General features: G+C 36.1%; 1 pseudogene; it reads left to right on the top strand.

Annotated features, from left to right (window-relative positions):
- The first annotated feature begins 4,383 nt into the window (after positions 1 to 4,383).
- LOC109045476 overlaps positions 4,384 to 20,456 on the top strand; it is a 35,416-nt pseudogene continuing 19,343 nt past the window's right edge.

Genomic DNA, 20,456 nt, shown 5'->3' on the forward strand with positions numbered 1-20,456 from the left:
GTTTATGCAGCGCGATATGCAACACAACATGTAAAAACACAGTATAAATCATTTTAATCAGTAATTATGTCCCCACTGGATGCAACAAATGCCTCGTTTATAATGGGTTATATTGTTTTTGTCTTGTCATGCTGGGACACGGCATCACAGTATGGTAAGGCAGCGGTTCCCAATCTCAGTCCTCTTATCACGTACAACGTTTGTTCTATTCGACCGTTAGTGCCCTGCGAAGTGGACATCACAGGATATTCCGCCATGATTCCAGTTCGAAATGAGTGTATATGTTCCATTCAAAGTGCATTAAAGTGTGCGAGACGTGAATTTAAATTGTATTTATTTACAGAGGTATATGATGTCACACTCTTCTGTGTGCGAAGACGCTGCAGGCAGCAGCACAGCGCAAATCTGTGAATGAATGTTCGGAAGTGAAGTATGCTTATAAACTTCAGCAGATCTCCCCTGCTCAAGGAGTAGGGAGCAATGAACACGGTGCAGGGATCATATCAATCGGAACCCAGTTCATGCACGTAGCTCTCTTCTAATGAGCTGGTTATATGAATCAGGTGTTTTAACTAAGAGAGACATGAAAAATATGCAGATATGCTGTGGTAAAGTGCGTAACATTTCCGTAACACGCTTGAGGCATTCAGCCAATCACAACGCACTGGATAGCTGCCCAATCAGAGTACACCTTGCTTTTTAGAATTTATGAGCTTTGTAAAAATCGATGTTTCAGAAGGCGGGGCATAGAGGAGAAACAAAATGTACATTATTATGGAAAATAAAGTGTTTTTTGAACCTTTAACCGCATAAACACACATTTCATTACACCAAATACACAACATACTGTTCTTTTTAGCAACATCATATGACTCCTTAAACTGAAGAAAGTGATATTAAAGATAGAAGACTTGTGTTTGAAGAAGCAACGGTTTGAAGTTAAAAACATGCTAATGATGGATTTGTTTTTTTACAAAACACACAGCGTTTCATTTCACAAGGCTTTAATTGATGGACTGGAGTGGTGTGGATTACTTGTAGATTATTTCGATGTTTTTCTCAGCTGTTTGGACTCTCATTCTGACGGCACTCATTCACTGCAGAGGATCCACTGGTGACCAAGTGATGGAATGCTACATTTCTCCAAACTGTTCCCACGAAGAAATAAACTCATCTACATTTTGAATGTCCTGAGGTTGGTTTCTTTTTTGGAGGATTTTCATTTTTGGGTGAACTATTCCTTTCATTTATTTATTGAGCACTATAATTCTAGCACTTCAATAAGATCTCTTTTTAAAGCCTGCTCAGTGAAATATATGTTTCTGTCAGCCTAATGAAGGCCTTTATGAAGTCTTTAATGCACTTCAATCGTAAACGCTACCGAATCATCGCAGGGGAAGTGAATTAATCATCCTTATCATCACACTCAGACAGGCCAAACTGAGAAGTTGTCATACTGTTCTGATGGTTTTATTTTTGTAAGGCTTCAAGAGTGAGTGTGTGTATGTTTGTGCAGGTGGAGAACATTACAGAGAGAGTGAGGCACATCTTGACCTAATCTTTGAAAATGAGCATGAATAAGAACAAAAAAGAAAGCACAGATTGGCAAAAAAACTTTTAATTATGGTTTATACATCAGTATTGTTTTCAGTTCATCTAATCTTACAGACATAAATGCTGTCTGGATAAATCTTCACACGTTTGATCTCTCAAATAGAGATTTTTATACGAGAAATTGCTTAGTTTTCAAATTTCACCATTTATCACCTTTGGAGTCCAACCAAAAAAACTAGTGTGCATATGTTTCTGACACACGGTGGCAATTTAAGTAATTTCTCAAACATTTTAGCTGTATATTTGTGAGGAACTTCCTTTGAAACCACAACAAACCTCAAGTACAACAAACCTTGCACATGCATGACCTAAATGTCATATGTGCCTGAGAATCACTGTTGTATTTCAACAAAGCATGCTTTGATTCAACAGAGGCTGAAAGAGTGAAATTAACCTTTAGGATAATTAACTATTATCATCATCTGGAGTATAAACAATGTTGTAACTTGGAACCAAGAATGCATGATAAATCAGCGGTTTACTGATAAATTATGCAGCCAATTTCTAGTTGGAAGTGGCGGTCCCTTTAGGCATGATAAGCAATTTCATTATGAGTACTAGCAGTGTTAATACTGCAGTGTCAGACGTCAGACCCCCAAAAAACATAACATAACATTTCCCTCAACAATTACCTTGGGTGGGAGTAGTTCTGGTCATACCTCAAAGTTTACTTTGTAGCAGGCTTATGTGTGCCATTCAGAATTGAATTTAGAATGTATTTTTAATAATAATAATAATAATAATAATAATAATAATAATAATTTTATTATAATTTCCTTAATAATATTTTTTATTTTGGATTTTTTATTTTAGATTTGCTTTATTTTATATAGCACCTTTAAAGAGAGCTACTCAAAATAGCGAACTGAATTTTAAAAAAAAAAAAAAAAAAAAAATAAACATGCAAGAAAATAAACATGCAAGGGGCCAATCAATTCAATTCGATTCAATTCAATTTTAATTAAAGATATCCCAAAAAAGCTTTAAGATCTAATCTGTAATAAATTAATTTAATCTAAGATTAAATAAAAAATTACTTAAATTCTTAAATACTTAAATTTAGAATACAAATCAATGTGAAGTGCAATGAAAATAGAATTAAATTAAATCCAGTATGTGTAAGATCAAAATCAAATGATCTTAGCAATATAATAAGCAATAGTTAAAATTGATGTCCAACCTTTATAAGGAACTTTACATTAAAATGGCAGATGAACATCTGAATAAAGCTGCAGGGAAGGGATCCTCAGTCACCAGAGATGCTAACCAATCACCTGTACATCATCCGTTTTAATTGACTTACTGAATATATTTTCTGGGCGTGAAACACCATATTTAGGTTTGTTTCTACAAAATCAGGTCTCTATGATTCATTTATGTCTTACATAACCTTCCGTAAATCGCAAACCCTAAATTGTAAACCCTACAGTTTTTGGGATGAACAGGGGCTCCATAAAAGGACAACACTGGAACTGTCCAGAAAGATGACCTTGAGTGAATTTTCAGGGCAGATAATTTCTGAAAAGGAAGCTGTTTTCTCTTCCCTGGTCAATTTCTCGGTCTGAAAATTAAAAAAATAAATAATAGTACAGTAATTTTTAAATGCAAAAATGGCACGTTTCATGTCATAAAAAATGCATGCAGAAAAATGTTAAACTATTGAATAGTGCTGTTTTAGATGGTGTATGTTATACTGCAGGACACTGCATGTTAACTGCCCAGTTTACTCCTATTAAACATAACATTTATTAGATATTCAAATGTAGTCAATCCATGGCAATATCAAAAGGGTCAGGATTACATAGATGCTGGACGTGGTTCAAAAACACTGATCCATACCAAGAGCTAGGTCAATCCTGCCTGAGTTGGAGGTTCAATAAAACACAGCTACCTTTGAGTGGAGGAGTGCTATGCACAACATGTGAAAATAAACATTGGATCAATCCAGCTGTGGTATTCCCAAAGGAAAGGTGAATAGCTACGTGTAAAGTTTCCCCTTCAGAAAAAGGGCCCTTAAGTTTGGGTAATTGTGAGGAGCATTCTGGCATTGGCTCTCTCTATCGAGTGTTTCCCATGAGAATGATTTCAGTCGGGGCAAAGAGTCACTCGTTTTTGACCTCTACTATCCCCAAGAGCACAGCCTCACCACAAACTTAACCAAAATAAGAAATATGTAAAAATAAACAAGTGGGTAAGGGGCATAGTGCATTAAAAAGTCTCATGAAAAGTAACATTAATCTGGATCCTGAAATAAGCCTGCAAAACCTTATCTGTATGCTAAAAATAAAGTTAGAGCCACTTAAACTACATTTATGAGTTTTTATCTATTCAAACTTTGTGTATCTTGTTAAAATTACAGTCACTGTAAATTAATTTCTTTAGATTTTTACTTCAAATCAAATTCTGAAATACAATTAGAAATTAAAAGGCATTCTCAATCCATTTCTCAATGGTGCACAACCTTTTATCACCTAAGAGAGAATTACGTGGAGAATTTTTCATTTATAAGCAAAATCTGTCCCATAATCAACTTCAGAACAGCCTTGAACGGGTAGAAGAAACTCTTTCTCCTCCAGGCTTCGGGGGTGAGGAAATGCTGCAGAGGAGACGAGAGACAGAACGTGTGTCAATAGACCTCCCTCAGCCTCCCCCCGCCTCCTCCACACACTCCCTCTCTCCCAGATAAGAGGGCAGAACTCTCTCACTCTGGTCATTTCACACACCGCTCTGGGATAGGAAGGAAAGTTCTCCTCTTTTGTTTACTTTTCTCTTATGTTAAGAGCCATACAGATTGGGAGACTCATTTAGAAGGGCTGTCTCCGCTGCTCCTTAAATTCTTTCTTAGCCTTCTTATCTGTCTGTGAGAGTGTGTTGTGGTCACTCAAGGCTCAGTGCCTCAGTGCCTGTGCCCATTTCTTCAGGGGAGCCTTGTGAAAACCAGGAACTTCTCCAGCATCAGAGGTCCTGTAATCCAAAGTCCAAAGCCTCTTCATCTCCTTCCAGCCATGTGTTCCTTCATCAAAAGAGTTTGAACCACTGAGTTGGCACCTTCTCTTGACTGCAGGTGGCCTTTGCTTTTGCTCCTGCTGCCATGAGGTTTGCCAGAAGCGGTTGGCAATTGGCACTGCTGCTGGTGTCCGTTGGCCTGGTGAGTTCCGGAAACGTGAACGGTCAAGGGAGACGCGGGGGAGGGGAAAGGCGGAGGAAGCTTCACCGCGTGCAGCACGGTCAGTGCAGCTACACCTTCATCCTGCCGGAGATGGAGAGCTGTCAGGGTGGAGTGGAGCAGATGAGCGGAACCAACGTGGTTCAGCGGGACTCCCCGCCGGCCGATGGTGAGTGGTCCAATCAGAAGCTGCAGCATCTGGAGTCGGCCATGGAAAACAACACGCAGTGGCTGCAGCAAAGGTGAGAATTACCTCATAATGAGACCACAGGTCTCAATTCTGGGGAATGCCGATTTAAAAAAATCCTGGCAGAGGCAATTGGTTAATGTTGATGGGTGCACTTTAATTTGTACACAATGTAGCATACTAAAGATGAAGAATAGAAAAATACTACTCATTTAGCTGGTTTCTGAGGCGACAGGCTTGTGCAACAAAACTACACTTCTCATCATTCTCGCAATACAATACTATAAAATACTAGATAATACATACATTTTATAAGCATTTTATAAGCCTCAACTGTCCAAGTCTGAGGAAAATCACAAAGCAAGCAACTGGTATTTGTCATAATTAAGTTTAAATTGTTAATGTTGGTAGTTTGTACACAATTTAGTGTACTAATGATGAATAATAGAGGAAAAGCTTGCCAGATAATACTACTCATTTAGTTGGTTTATGAGGCGACAGGCTTGTGCAACAAAACTACACTTCCCATCATTCTCCCCTATGATTACTCACCTAATGCACATCTTTTGGTGCAGTAGCACCCAAAATGCTTTGTCTTTGAGAAAGAAGGAAAAATAAATATAACGTTGACCGATATTCTAAACATTTTCAGACCTTGAACACTAATTATGACTTTTAAACACATAATTAAGAACTTACCAGGAAGACTTGAAGGCAGTCTAAAAACTGCACTGGTGCATTGTGATCTGACAAGGAAATTCAGTGCATCAGAATTTAATTATCGATTATAATTACTATAAGAATATGCAATGTATTCTGCATTCATTTCTTATCCAAAATACAATTATTAGCCTATAATGTATTGTGTAAAATGAAAAGTTAATTGTCCAAATAAAAATTCAATTTAAAAATGTAAAAATAAATTGTCCCTGTGGTTGAATGTGGGTCTTCAGCATAGTAAAATAATTAAACTAATGACTGCAGATTTTATGATGCATTGCATCATTTAACAAATTATCGTACCGGTCAGAGCAAACGTTTACACCCCTATTTCAGACCGGCAGCCCATTTATATTCAGATGACTGAACTGTTAGGGTGCAGATGCTGGCCAAATGGCCAGATGTAGATGCTGGCTGAGCTGGTTTGAGAAGCTGAGCGATGCAAATACATTTATCAAAATAGAATGGAAAGACGTTCTGGTTGAATACTCAATACAGCATGGTTTCCAAAAACATGACCTGTTGAAAGGCGACTCAGCCATTTGATGGATTCCAAGACCTCCAAGGCTTTGGAACTGTCATGTGTGATTTCCATTAAACAGGACTCTATTTGGTACTTCAGCTAAGTACATTGACTAAGCACCATTTCAGACATCAAAGTGAGCTTGCAAGAACTTTCACATATGAATAAATACAGTAGATGAAACACTTATTATTAATACAGTTAATAATACAGAAGTGGCAATTAAACAGGAGCCAGATGACAAAACCAGAGAAGCATTTTGATCTGTATAAGTGACTGCAGAGTGTTTTATTACTCCATTCAAATGCGAAGAATGCAAGTTTTGATTGGCACTTCAAGGACATGTTGCTCGGTTAATTGAGCTAATGAATAGAAGTTTGCCATGTGTGTGCATGTTTTGCGTCTGTCTCTATGTATTCAGTGCACCACCCAAGTTGACAATCAATACGGGCTCAAAGGGAGACAGCTTGCACCTCGACAGGAAAGAGACATGACCTTCGACTCTGTTTAAGAAGAGGTCAGATTGCGATAAGAGTAATTTAATTATAAACACTTGCGGCTCTCATTGCATTCATGCCTTTATGAATTAAATTGGTGGTAAATGACAAGGAGCATGTGATACTTAAAAACAGGCCAAAAATAAATCGCTCATTTAATTCACTCACAATGCAAATATAAAAGAAAAAATTTATAAGCAAATTTGCTCTCAAAGATACACATAGTAAGGTCCAGAATTCAGAGACCACTTCTTCTTTTTTTCTTTTCTTTTTTTTTCTTTCTTTCTGTCTTTTTTTTGCAGACAGTAGGCAGAACAGTGTAGAAAATTTATGAACGTTTTGATATCATATGAAGATATTTTTAAATATTGCAGTAGAATATATATAAAAAACACATTAAAAAAATCATATAATATGACAAGCAACAGGCTGAATGTTAGGTATTCAGCTAATTAAAATCATTTGAGGGCCTGGTACATGTGTTGGTTGGCTGTATAAACTGGACAAAATATTTATGGAGGAGGAGTGTTTAGTTTACTTGCAAATGACTGAAACTAAACGGATATGCCCTCTAAGATTGCTCCTGCTGCTCACCCTTACCTGATAACTGCATTCACAAGCAATAGGAGACATGCCATGTATTTGACTCCATTAACAGGAAAGAGGGGGGAGAGGAGGAGGGTGGTATATGGAGTATAGGAGTGTATGGAAAGCATGAGGAGCCATTTGAAGTCTTTGCTTATTTTTTTTTTGTGTAATGGCCATGGACCAAAGATCTCCCTGGGGAAAAGAGTTCTTCAAAGGCCAAGGGATTAGTGATTGTACGTCCCCATTTAGAGCAGCTTGAGATATGGCAAAGCCCCAGACCCCTTTGAGTGGGAGCCTCGCTGGACACTGAAATACAAGAAAATGACTAGAAAAGAACCTTCAGAGCATTAAGCCAAAAAGCTGAATTCTGAATTGAACCTTCTCAACTTCTATTCATGGGCTTTTTGGCTTAATGCTCTGATGGTACATAAAAAACACATTGGAGCTGAGGAAAAGAAGCCATTGTAATGTAAAGTTGTGAAAACATCTTAATTTAAGAGCAAAAAAAAAAAAAAAAGCAAGGTAAAAAAGCTGCACTATTTTATTATTCAGGCATTAGTGGTGGGATTTTTGCATTGACTATTTCTGCATGTTAAGTCTTAAATCATTAGGTGGTGACTGCATTTATGAGGGATTCTTTGAATCATTCATCAACTGATTCATTCAAAATGATTCATTCGTTCATCAACATAACACCACACATTCTACACTGCTAATATAAATATTAAAATACATGAATAGGCCTATATTAATGAAATTTGTACTTTTATCAGCAAGGATGCATCTAAATTGATCAAAAGTGACCAGACTCTACTAGAATATATATATATATAGATATATAAACTTTCTAGTCACCTAAGAATCCTGAAAATGGAATGCATCACGGTTTTCACAAAAAATATTATGTGGCACAATTGTATTAAATATAATGAATTATTTATTATTATTATTATAATTATTATTATATTATTATTATTTATTATTATTATTATTATTATTTATTAATTCTATATTATTATTATTTAATTATTTTTTTTTTTTTTTTTGTAATAAACAACCAGTTAAAAGTTTGGACCAGTGGGAATAAGTATTTAGCAATGATCTTAAGACTACATCTAGTTTTCTGCTTAAATCAAATGCTTAAATCCCAATTCTCCTCAATAAGCCGCATGGTTTGAGGTATGATTCACATCTGTAGTGCAAATTGTGCAGGACAAGTATGAAACAAAAGTTGTAATACTTTCGTTAGGGGTTTGTTCAAATCCCTAATCCTAAGTTTGAGCAATAATAATAGTGATGCTTGCTTAATTCTTGGCAATGCAGCTCAATGCCAATGGTCAGCAGGCCTCATAACTGAAACAAGATCTGCTATTTGGTAACAGCTATGCATTAATCACTCGGCAATCAATGCTCTTTTCCAAGGACGCTGTAAAAACAACATTTAGAGCCAAATGTAGGCCTGCTTTAAACTGTTTGTGCAAAGGTGGCTCAATTAGTACTTCGCAAAAGAGCCACTTAGAAAATTAAAAGATAGAAAGTAAATACTAAAAGAAAACAGTAAAACTTCTCAGCATGTGACTGGATCTCCTAATGCAACATCACATTAACAAGCCTCCAGCTTCTCAAGCTAATAGTTTTTTTTGTTCTCTGGCCTATTGTGCATATCATTCCTCGTGTGGAGTAACGCGAGGCGAGAGGAGAGATACGAGAGATGGAGACGCAGAAGAGGATGGGAAAATGCGAAGCACTGACGAGTTTATGCCACTGTCTCCGGCACTGTCTTTAAGAGCCTGTAAAACTCCACGGTTGGATGGACTTCCCTTGGGAGTGGAGTGAGGGCTGAAGTGCTGATTACTTCTGCATCAAACGTGCCGAATCTGAGCCCCGTACACATCAAACGCTCACTCAGCGCACATGTTTCTGTGAAAAATGTTCTCTGGGAGTCGAAATAAAAGTCGTACCCTTGTGGGAGACTCACAAATATGTAGGGATCCCTGGGAATTGGAAGACTGTTGCGTTGAGTGTAACATAATTTTGGTCTGGAATTGAATCTTAATGTCATTTTCGATTAGTTCACTTGCGTATTCTGTAAAAATCTATGCACATTTTTGCCAGCCTCCTGAATGATGTCCGCAAGGCCAAATGCCCTTCAAATGCACTTCAAGTATTTGTAATGTCCGCTTTGAAACTCTGGGATCTTGCAGAAATGCAGAAATCACGGGGTGGCACAGCAAGATATTTGAGTTGGAAGAATAAGCACAATGTGTGTTAAATGGTGTTGTTCTTGTCTCTTATAAATGTCGTCTCTATTTCTTTCCTGCCTCGTGATATTGAGTTTTGGCTCAGATCATAGCAGAAGGCTTCACTTTGTTAAAAACAAACATCGCGGCTCGTGTTTATCATTCTTGGGAAGTGTTGTCTTTGAGAGCAAAGAGAGATGCGGGGCTTGGGGGAAGAGGCTGGACGTGGACTCACTTGTGTTGCTTCTATCTGAGCATCAGTCAACCATTAGGAAGATCTCCTGGAGCCAGAACTCTACAGAGTGACACAACCCGCCTCACTGATATTGAGCTGAACTCCAGAGGCGCTTTGGCACCCAGAGCTGTATCTACTGCACATTTAAGCTGTCATTGAAATATTACCGAAATTCTGACTACAGTTCAAGACCTTACATTGGTGTTTTTGCACCCTAATTAGTTAGATTACAATTGCAAAATGTATTTGTCATTTGATTTTAAACATTCAGTGTAACTTTCATATTTCTAGATTTCAACTCTGTAAGGAAATGAAGTCACTGTGGAAGATTAAAAAAATATCAAATACAAGAAAATAAAAGTGCATGTGAGATGTAAACTAATAAAAACAAAAACATTTCGCAATTACTGTTTCATGTAGAGCTTGTTATGTCTGTAAATAGAACAAACAAACAAAAAAAAAACCCATGTTATTTGAAAAAGTAACTAAATAAATGTTCTAAAAGTAAATCATTTTACTGCAATAAAAGGCTTAGCAAATGGATAGTTCGCCCAAAAATGAACATTTTGTCAGCATTAACTCACCCTAAAGTTGTTCCAAGTTTCTTTCATAAAAACTAAAGATATTTTGAAGAATTTTGGTAACAAACAGTTGGACGGTAGCCATTTGACTTCTATTATATTTTTATTTTTTTTTTCTCTCCATACTTATGAAGTCAATGGCTACCAGCAAACTGTTTGGTTAACAACGTTCTTCAAAATATCTTCTTTTGTGCTCAACAGAAGGAATAAACTCATACAGGTTTGGAGCAATTTGATCGGTATATAAATGATAGATTTCTATATTTTTGGGTAAAGTATACTGCTTTGTGTGTTTTGCTTTCTTTGCATTTATAGGTGTGTGTGTGTGTAGTTTGAACTAATATGGGTCTCCTGACTCAACAATAAGATGTTAGGACCAATTATGGAATATGGAGCAATCGACAGCATTTTGTAGAACTGAAACACACAGTGTTCTTGGCTTGGCTTTCAGGATTTAATTCGTCCCTGACTTAAAAAAAATAAAATAAAATTTATACCATGATTCATTTTTTGGCCTGTTAATCGTCTAAAACCTCTTAATAATTGATCATATTCCTATTGACATTTCGGCTAAGCAACGATACAGCAAGCTTTTCTTCGGCCATGTGCTATTGATAAATGTGGTATCACATTGATTTTTGCGAAAGATGTAGACATTGGCATTATCCTACTTCACTGGACTTTTTGCTCATGCATTTAACTACACACAATCATGCTATAATATCATAATCCTAGGTCCGTAATCATGCTTATATCCTGAGTTTGTCTCAATAATGATAAGGGACCAAAAGAAAACATTTTTTAAGTAAAGCAGGAGTGATTTAGAGACAAACTTTGTTCTTTTGTCTTTGCATCACAAGTGTCCTGAGACATGTGCTTATGGGTGCTTGAGTCAGCACTTCTCATTCTTTGCTCTTGTGTATGCATCTACATTCAACATCATGCTACTTCTGTAAAAGCTAAAAAGCAAAACAAACTTTTGCCATTTCAGTTAGTTACACTGCACAGAAATTGCACACTTCAACTTTAAGATGGATAGCCATTTTGGGAAGATAATTTCACCAGCAAGGAACATCGAATGAAAATGTTCTGGAAAGTGATAGTGTGCCTCTCTCTGTGAGGTACCATGAGGCATTGCTCACCATGTTAAAAATCTTGAGACTACATTAAAAAATGTATATACATATAATACAGTAACATATTGTGTACCAAAGCATTCTTTCAATTTAAAAATGTTCAAGTTCAAGTTAAAGTCTCCAGTAAGACTGAACTTCAGAAACCAAACTGCATCCTACACCTGGAACTATAACTGAATCTAATTACAGATGAGTGATTAGACTCTTGAGGTTTGCTGTTTGTTATTATGAGGAACGGGGTTTTGTCTTGGGATGATCAAAGGCATTTTTCTAAGTCAAATCAAACTAACCGGTAGCAGCAATTTACTCCCACCACCATGTACATGCAGTACATCTTTAAAACTGTGATTGCTGTCTTCCTCAATTTCCTTTAAAAAGGCTGTTTAATAATAACAAAAGCACAATATAATAAATGTGTATCCTGTTTTAGGGTCATATGTGGAGACGACATGGAAATAGATGGTTTCAACCTATCCTGTCCCCACTTGAGAACCCATTAGTGTTGCAACCCTCAACAAGCATAAAAAAGGAAAACCCTCAAGAACTGGACCATCTGTTGTGCTTTTACTTCTGATGAGTTACAGTTCTGTTCTTTACAGTGTCTTCTTACACTTCTGTTTTTTTCTTGCTGATGTGAAGGACTTTCTAATAAAATTTCAGTTTGGGCAGATTCAGCCAGAATTTCCAATGGCACATTACACAATTGCAATAATCCATTATATGGAATAAAACTGATGCACATGCAAGATATGGTGCAGATGGGACTCTCACTCTCTCCAAACATTAGAACACATGCGTTTCCATGGCTGCACATCAATAATAAATCTGTAGATGGACTTTCCAGTATCTATCTATCTATCTATCTATCTATCTATCTATCTATCTATGTATCTAGCTATCTGATCTATTTAAAAAAGTAATTCCAGCTCTACGATACATTTTTATTCATATTTGGTTTAAAAGTATGAGAAAATATATGAAAATCACAATTTAAAATCTTTAAACCTTCAAATAAACAGCTTTAGAATCATTTAAATGAATTTCTTAATTATACTGGAACTAAACTGACATAAAAATCATATAAATAATTATAAAATAAAAATAAATACATAATTTAATTACTTTGTCTTGAGCAGATGTTGCAAAATGTTCTAATTTTCAAGCAATGTTTATATATTTACATTTAATCATTTAAAATAATTGACTATTTATTCTGGTGTTATATCAGTTATTAAATTATATTTTGTTCAACACTAAATTATACATTTATTATTGCTGCATAAAATTATTTATCATTTGCCTTTTTCATTTCAAAATGTTTCAAACAGCATGTTTTTCTAATGAATTGTTTTTAATTAAGTGATGAACTGAAAAGTTTTTCCCTGGGTCACTTTCCATCCTGTAACTTTTTTGTTTTTTGTAATACCTCTTTTAAATTCAAAAGCCAGTCCCTAATGACATCATCCTCCAGGAAGTGACATCAGTTGGAGGAAATCAACTTAGCACAAACATAGCAAGTATTAGCAATGGATCTGATCAATCCTATTGTTTTGTGATAGATGGATTGTGTCACTCTCAAACATCCATCCTGTTTCATTAAGTTGCAGAAATCACTTTGACAATAGCAAAATGTCAAAACATTTCCTTCAAGATGCTATCCTCATGAATGCTTGGCCCCTCTACCACTTGATTTCAATCCTTCATTAATTTGTTTAATCTGCATGTTTAGACCACATGAAGCACATTTTTTGGCTACCTGTACAAAATATTTGGTATAAACTGAAAACCGAGGTCTTAATCTTTAAATCTTAATGCCATTTACAAAAAGGAAAAAAAGCTATATTCTATCAATGCGGCCTTCTGTATACGTAATGGGTCTGTGGTGGATGTTTCTGGGTCCTGAGCTTTTTGGTTTGTTTTGTTTAGAGAGGAACGCAGTTCTAAAACTGCTACAGCTGCACTGCGTCCAGCATAGGGTCCTTAGCCACTCTCTGATTAGCGCAGCTCCATCTCATTTGCAAAGAAAACATGGTTTGTCTTCCAGAGGAGCAGTAACTCCTGATAATCATAAATAATGGGAGAGTCTAGCTCAATCAAAAATAGTCTTAACCCCTCCCACCCCTTTGAGTATCCTTAGGCCCGAGATTAGAAAATATACTAATTAAGCAACAGTTTTGGGTAGTGGCTTGTTTGATTTAGCTCGAAGTCCTAACATTAGAGTATTTTAATAGGAATTACATGATATGCTGATTAATTGGTTGCCATTAGAGGCATATCAATATTTGCTGAGAAAAGTGGGCAATAGTTTAGAAGCATGCATAATTACATTAAATGGATATTTAGATTTAATTTTAATTTCATATAGCTGGAACATGAAAAGGAAAAAATCCATTTTACATAGCCTGATGGTCAGATATTTATGTTAATGTTCAAATTAGTTGACATGGAATAAAAAAACAATAAAAACAAAGCAGGTTTTAAATTGCCACATTTTTGCAAGAATAGCTTCAAAATGTATGTTTGCGATCACAGTGAGAATATTGATATTGAATATTGATCTCATCTGTTAGCTAAATTAAATTTACTGTATGTCGAAGCACTAAAAATGTATCAAAAATAAACCGAACTATAATAAAATAAATGAAAAGCTAAAAAAAAAGACAAAATACTATAAAGCTACTATAAAATTAATGCACAATTAAACTAAAACTATGTGAAGATTAAAGCTAATTAACTTCATATCAAGAAAAAACCCCAACAACAAGTATCTCATAAATTGACAATAAACACTCTTCCCATGAATTTAACAGCAAAAATATCCTGTTAAAAACTTGAATTAATCAAGAATTCAAACAATACCTAAGACTGCATGCATCATAATCAGCTGCCACAGCCCCGTCTTTCTCTTGAGTCTTATCTATCTCAGTGAATTAGGGTTGATTCATTCAGAAAAACCGAAGGATTCATTCCCAATTCGAGTGGTTCCTAAAAGTTTGATGTTATCTGTTGTGCCATTGTTGCAGATCGGTTTTTTTCAACCCGTTCTGTTGCATTACCAGAAATGGTGTCTTATGTTCGTGTGTGAGGAGGAGGGGTTCTTTTTTTCCCCTAAAGGTCTGCCTTGGCAGATCACATTAGCACAGATTGTGCGGGAAACATAAGTTACTTCTGACAGGTCAATCGGATTTTCACAGCTTTTAGCACAGCTCCTTGATTTTGTATTTGTTTTCCATAATCTTTGAATCTTCCACCAACTGGGATGGGTTTGACAGGACGATAAAGCTGTACCCCCAAAAGCCGCAGTACAATCAGAAATTTAGCTCACCACAATCCTCTTTTAACTTATGAATATACTAAACGGGGGAAACTGAAGCGTAATTCTGGTGTTTACTCCATCAGGGAACAATTTACAATAAAATGGGTGAAGTTTATAGGGGGGCATATGTCGATATTAAAATATAATGAGACCAAGGACATTGTAATAAGGATTTATAGATATGGCAAGACCGGGGATAGTTGTCACGTGTAATTCTCTCTCAGTTTAAAATGTTCAACTTGAACATATTGACTACAAAAAAAGCTCATTTCAATGTTAGAGGTCCAGGATAGATGACAATTTATTTTAAAACGTAGTTGTCTGTTTTCAACACCACATGAGCTTCCAAAAAGGTAACAATTTTTGTGTAGCCGTTTATTTTTGTATTCAACACTGATCTTCCAGCAGGTTTCGAAAAAAGCTAGGGGGTATAATGAACGTTTGTATTCTGAATTAGTCACAAAAAAACAAAAAAAAAACACAGAAAGAAATATTCATCCTCGAGCAAAAAGTGAGTTCTTTATAATAGGTGAATCAGTGAATCCTTCAATGATTTCAGTCAAAATAATTTAGAAACAAATACCCCCGCTACTGCGTATTTTGGGGGAAGTCGTTGGCCTAGTGTTTAGAGAGTTTGACGTATCTCCTAACCCTAAAGGTTATCTAGTCCATTACAGCGTGACTGGAGGGTGCCGCCCTTGAGCAGGCTCAACTGAACCCCCAACTGCTCCCCGGCCCCGCCGCCACATAAATGGCTGCGGTGTTGTGTGTGGGGTTCCGTGATGTGTTCACTGATGTGTTCAATGCAGAGCACAAATTCTGAGTATGTGGGTACACCATACTCGGTTATATGTCAAGTCACTTTGCTTGGAGACGCATACGATTCAGATCAGGATATGTGTTGAAACTATTGCGCTGCAACTAGCAAAAAAAACAACCAAAACACAACCAGATAATGGAAATATTGTGTCTAATAAAAAAAGTAAGTTACTCAATCTAACTTCTATTGGGGGGGGTAGGGTTTAACGTGGTTGTATAAAACAATGCCACATTCAACCTTGACAGCGCGGCTCTTCAGAAGATACAAGAATTTTGCGTGTGTGATTTTGTGTTAATTGTTTAACAGAAAAATTACACGAAACAGTAAAATGTGATTTATTCAATGGATCTTTCTTTTGTAATTGTCCAGAAGCAGAAGTCCCTTTACTAAGTTAATTATATGAAGTGGAGAGTTCAGGCCAATATCATAAGTTGGGCTAAACCCGTAGGCCTAGTGATGAATGTAAACAACCCACTACAAATCAATATTGTTGTAAATCAACAGGTAAATGAAACACACACATCACATACACACAAAACTATACATACACACACACACACACACTAGACATTTGAACGCGATTAAATCCTAACTTACTATAGTGCTTCTTCATGTGACAACTACCCCGTCCTCTTTATACAGTGTCAGTCTTGTATTAGTCCGTCAGTAATTGTTGTGTGTGGTCCGTGTGAAGAATCCGATCCAAATGTTCAGTGAGGTTGCAGTCTTCCACGTGGCTGTTGACAGTGGGCATCTCTATTTAACCATGCTGATAAGAAGTTTAGAAATAGGGATATTCTCAGACCGGGGGCTATTTTTGGGGCATCCAGTACAAGAGATTGAAGGCTAGATCTTTAATGTTTTTTTTGAAAGCCTCTCTGTTTGACCTCACTCTGATGTTTTTGTCACTGGGTTGTAGTGTAAAGAGAAACCTGGAGTAGATTCCAGACGCCACACATATGTATTATGAACCTGACATAAGGCTTTTGTTCCCTTTAACATCTAGGCTAAACACTTGAGGCCATTGAGCGAACCATAACATTCCCACTCTTTTCCTTTTCTTTTCTGGAGTATCCCGACTCTCAATCTGAGACGCATGCCTGTGTTGATGAATGTTAGTCATATGTAAAAACACATATGATGCATTATTGATGGATAAATGAGTGTCTAAATTGCTGTCTGAGGAAAACACTGGTTCGTTGCAGGTTCCATGTATTTTTGCGAGCATGGTTTTTAATACTTATCACAAATTAATTTGAGCATATTTAGCTGTTCGAAGGACAAGCGGGAAATCCCGTCCAGGCTGTTTTTTATGTGCACATTCCCTAGTCCCCCCTCACCGGCCACACTGTCATAATGGATAGTGGCTCAGTGCCACCATAAACATGAACTCCCCGTCATTTTTAATGCACTGTTATTTCCCATTTACAAAAAAAAACCTGACCACTCTGAGACACCTTTTGAAAAGGATCTAGTCAAGGAGTGCCTATTGGAAATATCTATCATAATTTGGAACCAGTCCTAAAGGACTTTCCCCTTGAAGAAGTTCTCACTGTAGTACAAAAGCAAACTAGATTGTTTTGGACCATAGTTTTCCAATAGGAATTTAATTTTTTTTTAAAAATATTAAATTTTCTAACGAGTATTCTATACCCACCCATAGAACACTAAAAAGCACTCTTTAACATCTTTAAACTCATTAGCCTACATGTATTGTAGTGTGATTTTTTTTTTTACATTCTTTAAGGTTTATTCGAACACTTTAAACTATACAAACTTCAGAGTAACTACAGGGTTGGTTTTAACTTAAAATTAGAGTAAAAGATTAAAAAATATTAATCAAAACCTAAACAGTCAGTATGTTTCCTTCACGTTAATTCTATATCCTACTTTAATATGATGGCCCCGAAATTAAAATGCTGGGTCGAAAATCGAAAATTCTGGATTGCCTTTGGCCAAAAAAACAAACCGAAAAGCGATCATTTATTTTATACTAATTTATTATTTATAACATGATTGAAAATAATATTGTAAGATTTTGAATTTAACCTCAGTAATTTTAATGATACTGTAATTAAAAAAAATACAAGCCATAACACCCACTTTTATTGAAAGTAAAACAATAAAATTGGACAGAAAATATATTATATTGAATATCAATATTGATTTTTTTTTTTTTTCTTTCCATGCACCAAAATCAGATTTAACTGAATTATTCAAATAATGTCAAAGTCCTACAAAGCTATTATTATCAGAGCATGTGAGCAAAGCATTAGAAGGTAGTTTTACCAGTGGTGCACAGTATAGATGTACGGGAGGTTGAAAAGGACAAAAAATGAGCACTATGTCTGCATCTGTCCTAACGTGATGTTTGCGTCTGCAGCTCACTCCTTCGTAAGCCTGAACGTGACGCTCTACGTCTCGTCAGCATCTTAAACTGAATGGAATAAAATGTGGAATGAAATAAAAATACATTTCAGTGCATCCCTACTATTTAACATAATCAGTGACACAAATGTCATTCTTGATGTTATATTGATGCGTGGGTGGACAAAATGAAAAGGCAATCAGAAAATCAATATGCCTTTTAGAAAAGTGGAGAAAATTGTGAAGAGCAAGTATTAGACTCAAACACCACTAATTTTATCCAATTCTGCTTTATTTTAAAGTGAGATGTGTGATGGACATTTGTTGCATGGAGGAATGATTATCTGTGGGATCCAGCCCTGTTTCTGCTCTCTATGGCCTCGTTCAAGCCACAATTTATAGACAGTTTGGTCCAAGTATTAACAGCAAACCTTCAACTTGGGAAGCAGGCCTGCTTAAACTGAGCTCAATCTATTCATGTTAATCATGTTAGTCCTGTCATTTTGTTTGAGTTTCTGTCTAACCACCACATTTTCACACTGAGGGCCTAAAAGGACACGTTTTGTCTGGTCAGCAGGGAGGCATGCTGGGGTATAAAGTTGAAAGATAACATGATAAAATTAAACTAGGCATCATACTGAGCCCTAGTGAGCCATATTTCTCACACCTACAGATTTACGAAATATCAAAACCATAAAAGGATGTTCAAAATTTAATATCCTGGAATATTAATAATTGAAGGAAAAAAAAAGGCTCTGTAGTTTGAACATTTTCATTTTTTCCCCCCAATAAAACCTAGCAGACTGTGTTTGCAAAAATTAAACTACATTATAAACAGAATAAAAAAATATTTATGGAATAAAATGTTTTTTAGGAATGATGTTATATTTGTTGAAGACTTCGCAGTGGTGTAGGATAAAACCACTTTTCCTTTTTTGTTATGGGATGTGTGTAAAGTTGAGCAATGCTTAAACAATGGCAAATCTGAAAGCTTAGACAATTTCATGTATTTTTTTAATGAATGCAGTAGATGACTGAACATGTAATTAAGCTCTGAAGGAATACTATTGATATTGCATTAGTATGCTAGTTGTCACATGACCTGATTTCCATTCAACAAGGGGGGGGGGAGGCTGCTTGTTACCACCACAGGATAAAAACTAAGAATAATAATAAAAAAAAAAGAATAATAATTGCGACTGAAATACTGCCCATCCCTGATTACTTCAACACATAATGTGTCATTCACTGGTGAGAAAACTTTATAGCACAGTTAGTCACGGTTACTACAATACCAAAGAAGGAAGGAAGGTCAGTTTGTTGTTGTGTTGCCTGCCATTCTCGCTCTCTCTGCATAGCTTATGTGAAGGCCCTCGATCCTATTGAACAGGGTGCACAGAGGTATGCAAATACATATGGTGACAGGTTCGGGGACTGAACATTTTGATTGGACGAAACATTTCTTGGTCCTGTGCCTTCCACAGAAGAAGTAAAAATATTATAAATATAAATATACTACAGTATAAAACATTTAGACCACTTAATGATTGCTACCAGGGATGTGAAGAGACGTTCAACCAGCATAGCAAAAAATGTTTCTGAAGACAATCACCTATTGCACCTTTATTGCGGTGACTTGAACTTGAAAAAATGGTGTGTATTGACGTCGTTTTTCCATGGTTGAAACAAGATGCCTTCTATGTTCATTCAAGTTTATTTCATGCTACAACTAGTAAAGAGGAAGACATAATCGGTTCACGTGCCGCTTGAACTGAGGCGCTACAGCGACTGACACATTACAGAGCCCACAAAACGGTGTATTTATTGTTTGAATTTCTTAGAAATGACAAAATTCGAACGCTGGGAGGGACGTTTGTTTCATAACCAAAAGTGACCTGCTTTGTTTTGTCTGTTGACTCATTTTGTGTTTTCCTTTGCTCTGGCATGTATTTTTAACTGCGTGAGAACATGATGTGTGGTGTGAGAGCTACAGGCTTGTCGACATAGCAACCTGGTAAGCAACACTAACAAAGGGGGTGGGGTCTTTGCAAAGGGTCAGTTCTGACCAGTCTATGGTTTCTGACTTTTTTTTCTTTGTTCTCAGACAATGAGAGGTTTAAATGCGCAATTCTGAAAAAGAGTCAGAATTGTGGAGATATTAAACTAGATATTTTAAACAGCCTTCCATATCATTGTGTTCTCTTTAAGATTCCAGGTATTTTCCATTTTAGGAATATGGAAGTACATTAATATCAGCCATTTTTTATGTTTTTTGTTACCTAACTTTGTATACATAAAAAGTGCTTCTTAAAATGCAGCATAACCATATTATTTTTGAGGTGGTGACTAGATGCCAAAAACTAAAATTATTTCATTCACTAATTCATTTTAAATCTAATCATTCATTGATCCATTTACCTTATTTCTTTAAAAAAAATCATTTATTGATGTATATTGCATTTTGTT

Source organism: Cyprinus carpio, chromosome A6 (genome assembly GCF_018340385.1).
Source record: "Cyprinus carpio isolate SPL01 chromosome A6, ASM1834038v1, whole genome shotgun sequence".
NCBI lineage: Eukaryota > Metazoa > Chordata > Actinopteri > Cypriniformes > Cyprinidae > Cyprinus > Cyprinus carpio.